This window comes from Lathyrus oleraceus, chromosome 7 (genome assembly GCF_024323335.1).
Source record: "Lathyrus oleraceus cultivar Zhongwan6 chromosome 7, CAAS_Psat_ZW6_1.0, whole genome shotgun sequence".
NCBI classification, from domain to species: domain Eukaryota; kingdom Viridiplantae; phylum Streptophyta; class Magnoliopsida; order Fabales; family Fabaceae; genus Lathyrus; species Lathyrus oleraceus.
This window is the reverse complement of record NC_066585.1, coordinates 28831936-28837426: the sequence shown is the minus strand read 5'-3', so window position 1 is coordinate 28837426 and position 5491 is coordinate 28831936. Positions and strand designations below refer to the sequence as shown.

General features: G+C 37.8%; 1 pseudogene; it reads left to right on the top strand.

The window, feature by feature from the left end:
* Positions 1 to 3354: 3354 nt before the first annotated feature.
* On the top strand, positions 3355 to 4055 carry LOC127103421 (enoyl-[acyl-carrier-protein] reductase [NADH], chloroplastic-like; annotated as a pseudogene).
* Positions 4056 to 5491: the final 1436 nt, after the last annotated feature.

Sequence of the window (5491 nt, the reverse complement as noted above, 5' to 3'; positions counted from 1 at the left end):
GAACACATTCATCCCTTCCAATTTCGTGAAAAATCAAAATGCCCAGAAAATCAAATTAAATATACCAACATGACCAGCAAGCATTGTACAACACAAATCCATCACTCATTTTCAATGAATCAAACTTAATAATACAAATCGAGCAAAACAACATGCATCATCAAACTTGAAACTCAGATTTCTCCTAAACTACTCAACCATTTTCAGCCATTCAAAGTTCATTGTGACCAGGGCAAGGAGATCTACACATGGCATAGCATGATTGGGAGAAAAAAGGAAGTCGAATTCTTACTTGATTCTGAAGAAATTGGAGAAACAGTTGTGATTTGGTGATGTCTTGCTGAAACAGCTGCTCTACAGACCTCCAAATGATGAATGATGAAGAGGGTTTGGCTCAGGAAAGCTTGGAATGGCACCAATCTCAATCTGCTGTTGTTGAGCCTTATTCCGGCGTCAGGTCATATATGAACCTGTTCTGAAGATTCTTTCTCTGTTTGTTCAATACTATTCAGGTCATATACGAACCTGTTGTTGAACCTTATTCCAGTGTCAGGTCAGATATGAACCTGTTCTGAAGAGTCTTTCTCTATGATTGTTTCAGTGCTGTCAAGTCATATATGAACCTGCTGATGAGCTTTCATTCCAGTATTACCAGGTCATATATGAACCTGTTGATACACTCTTCTTGATTTTTCTGAGTTTGTTAGGTCATATCTGAACCTGCTGTCAGAACTTCTTGATATTCCCCAACATTGTCAGGTCATATATGAACCTGTTTTGTCGTGTTTTATTCCAGTATTGCCAGGTCATATCTGAACCTGTTGTGACATTTTCTTTCTTATTCGGGTCTAGTAAGTCATATGTGAACTTACTACCGAAATCTCTTGTACTCTGAAGGTTATTTATCAACTTTCACTTCGATTACTCCCCAGTGTGTGTCTGATTCTCCAGCAGGACTGTTTCCCCAACAAGTTGTTTCTTACCATTTGTCTGTCTTCCTGTGGACCATCAGCATTCCCCACAGCTTGGTCTGTCTAGTAGCATCTCCTGTCGAGGGTCCACCATATCCCTAGCAGATAAAAATTACAAAAAAAAACATCATGCATCCATGCATATCATATCATGCATCCATGCATATCATATCACATCACATCATGTCATAAGGATTCAGGATCAAAATCCGGGTCTCCTTAGTATTTAACCATCTCCCACTATGATCATATGAAGAGTGTCCTGCTTCATACTCTCTAGTAGAAGACGCTTAAATAGGGGCAACTGTCATACCCCGATTTGGATCCTGAATTGTTTCTATTTTTTTTCATTTTTTATTTGGCACTTGGCCTAAAGTTCATTTGCATACATTCATTCCCAAATCCATATTTTGTGGTAAACATTGGTTGTTATCTAGCTTTTTGATCATGGTGCTTTATGATTACAAAATGGATGTTAGTTATTTGACTTTTTTTTAATTTTCAATTTTAATTTAATTTCAAAGTAAATCTAATTCCAAATTTCAAGTTAATCTTAATTGTGTTTTACTAATGATTCAAACTCTAATTGATTTTAACTTCCAAATGAATGTTAGAGTTGATATCAAAGTAATTTTAACAAATTATAGATTGATTCGATTTTAATTGGTTTTGTTGGGTTTTTGATTTTAAATTGACATTTTGATTAGTCTCAGATTTATTTCTAAAAATCCATATTCATTTCTATAACCACAAATTCATTTCATTCAAACCAAGTTTGTTACAACCTTAAAATCATAAGTAATTTTTGTTATTAAAACAAGCATTTTACATAAGCATTACATTATGCCTCATTGGTTATTCATATACATTTTATGCTACACACATCAAACTTCATGGCATACATCATGAGCAATTCAAATGAAAAAAGTCTATCTCATTCCCGCAACAGCAACACCAATGCATTCATGTAATCAAGGATGGAAGGAATCCAAACTGACATCAAAACTTCATGACATACAAACTTCAAGCAACGGTCCAAACCATATGAAGTCCAAGCAACTGGAATATTGGATAACTGCATAGCAGAGCTTAACACACATACACCTGCAGATTTCCTTCACATCTATCGTACACCTTGCACATTTGCTAAAAGAACTCATAACCCATTTCATTTTAAGCAATCTGGTTCTCAATTTTGCAACTTGGTGTTATTGGTTCTGTAAACTCTTCCAATTCCGCAACGGAGAGCTTGACTTTCAGCAAGTCGAGTTCACAATCAGCAACTCGTAATTCCATTGTCTGAACAACCTCCGAAGACCACCATCGCCAACGGCAAGTGTTATCATGCGACCGTCAGCAAAACAACCAAAGCCCTGCGAAAATCAAACCAAATCACACGACAGTCAGTACCCAAAACCAAATTTCAAATGAAGATTCAAAGATTTATTAGTAGAAATAAAAAAGAAAAAATCACATAAAAGTGTAAGGAAGGGTCATGTTCAGTTCAGGAATCACTCATAGAAATTTGTAGAGCCACTGCTGAGTCACTGAGAGAGAAACTTCGTGTTTCTTAGCACGCTTCTCGTGAGTGACACACCGCCATTCTTCTTCCTTAACACATCAATGGATTCAGCAATGGTTTCAACTTGTGCATCTTTTCAAGGAATTGGTAGAAGTAGAACCAGAAACATTATCTTCTTAGGTGATACTTCAAGGTTTTGTACCATTCATTCATTCAAAACTTCACAATCTCGCTTCATTCTTAGAAACTTCAAGCCTAGAAGAAATCGGGTTGTTCTCACTACAAGGATCAATGATTTTGAAGAATCCATGACTTTTCATGATGGACCCTATTTTGATACTCCTAAAGCAGACCCTAAAAGTGTTGCTTCAATCATTTTGGGTGGTGGTGCGGGAACTCGCCTTTTTTCCTCTTACTAGCAAAAGAGCTAAACCTGCTGTTCCAAGTGGAGGGTGTTATAGGCTCATTGATGTTCCTATAAGCAATTGCATCAACAGTGGGATTAGAAAAATATTTATCTTGACACAGTACAATTCTTTCTCACTCAACCGGCATTTATCTCGCGTGTATAATTTTGGAAATGTTTCCACTTATGGGGAGGGTTTTGTGGAGGTATTGGCTGCAACTCAAACATCTGGAGAAGCTGGCAAGAAATGGTTCCAGGGGACTGCTGATGCTGTGAGGCAATTTCTATGGGTTTTTGAGAACGCCAAGACCAGAATGTTGAGCATATATTGATACTTTCCGGGGATCATCTTTACCGAATGAACTATACGGTATGATGTCCGCAACCTGCAACAAACAACAAAGGGCAAGGCAAAACCGTGAAACAACCCCACAGAGAAACAAGAGAATCATTCGAGATGGCAACAACATCAAATTCTACCTTGCAAATTGCAATGTCAAGATCATGCATTCCTTCATCACAGAAGTTTGCCGATGTGAGTACTGAGATTTTCGGTGGAAAGTCCAAGGGGGATCATGGAATAAACTTGCGAGTGCGTGTCATGATGCGTCGGTGCAGCCCTTCCAACGGAGCTTTACATCATCATCTGTAAAGTCTGTCAAATTTGCAACGAAGGCAGTGTCTGAGTCTAGTAAAACAAGCCCAATTTTAGGATTACCAATTAATTTGAAAGGTAAAAGAGCTTTTATTACCGGCGTGGCTGATGACAATGGGTACGGATGGGCAATTGCAAAATCTCTTGCTGTTAGCAGGAGCTGAAATTCTTCTCGGCACATGGGTTCCGGCTCTGAATATATTTGAGTCCAGCTTACGATGTCGAAACTGTGCAGAAGCTCGTTGAGGCGTTTGTAGCACAGGAACATCAATCTCTGTTGGAAGACGAATTGCAGGAGATCAGAAGTCCTAAAATGGTATCAAGTTCTTCTAGCAAGATCAAGGTAGCGAAACTGGTCGATAGCTATCTTGCTGAGATTGCACGTGATCCGAATTTGCCTCTTCTGATATTTGTGAATATCGCCGATCTGGTATCAAGCTTTCCTAGACAGTCTCATGATGGTCTTTACCGTGCCATTGACATGTATTTAAAGGAACATCCTGAAACATTAAAAAACCGGAGGAATTCAATTTACTTATCACTCAAGCCATAAGCTAAATTCAAACAACAAGCGCCATCACCAAACATTAAAGCAATGTCGCCTTTCTCAGTAGGATTCAACCTAACAGAATAACTCAATTCATGCCTGTTAAGTGATGTCCCTGGTCCATAACCAATCATACCGCCATAATTCATGTTAGCCGTGGACCTGCATAACCCAAACCATAGAAATCCAAAGCCGTGATCAAAACGAAACCGCCTTTGAATCTTCAATATTTTTTACTGCAGTAACACAAAGCAATTGGCAAGTCAGTTAAAATTTCAGAAAATATCCCAAATTGGCATTAAGACAAAACAATTGGAGAAAGTGTGTAGGTAGAGTTACCGTTTCTAGACTGTAGTATCAAACGAGATGGACCAAATTCTGAGCATCAAAAGGAGATTACAGAGATACTCTTTTGAACCCCATGTACCAATTCGAAACCCTAACGGCAGAAGATAAATAGAGAGAGCGAATCAGTGAGAGAGGAGACGAAAAATTGGAGAGGCGGAAGTGAAAATTTTCAAAACAGGAAACCCTAATCCTAAAATCAAAAGGAAATCAGTGTTGGAAGAGGCGAAGGGAGAAGGGTTCGGTCGTTACCTGAGCTACCGATTCACCACAAAGGTGAGCTTTCTTTCAAACTTTCACGCTGTTTGGGCGAGAGAGAGATTTGTTGAGAGTGAAGGTTGGGGACGAGCGATGAATGAGCGCCATGAATCGTTGAGAGCGAGAAAGAGTTTCTTGAGGTCGAGCGCGAGATTGAGAGAGAGATTTATGGAGATTGGGTTTTTGACGAGAGAGACATGAGGTTGAGAGGTTGGTTTTGAGAAAAGTGAGATTGGGAGAGAACGATTCTGTTGCGCTATTCCATTTTTTCTTTTTTTTGATTTATTTTAAACAGAATAAGTCTTCTTGAAACCATTAAAGTTTTCATTTAAACTTCCTAAGTTTTAGTTAATAAATATTTTCTCATTTTCAATTCATATTCCATTGAAAAACCCAACAGCCAGGCGGCTAGGGTATCTTTCCTTGTTTTCTCCCATTTGGTAGTCCAACAGACTACTTCCTTTTAGTTTCTATTTTCTTTTTAAAAAAAAAAAAACTTTTATTCCAATTTGTTCTGGTTTATATACCCAAGTGATTGTTGTAAATAATAAGTAATCATAATTGGCTTAGTGGAGAGAGGGTAGTTTCGTAGTCTTTAGTGGAGTGGGTTTGATACCTATATGTAGCATTTTATTTCTTTTAACATTCATTTTTTTTATGTTTATGCTTTATCATACTCATAGTTTCATTATTGTTAAATAACCTAGATTTGTTTTCTTTTAATTTCATCATCCATTCAAACCGCTTTAAACTTTTAAAAATCACACTTTTCTCGATTCAATATCGA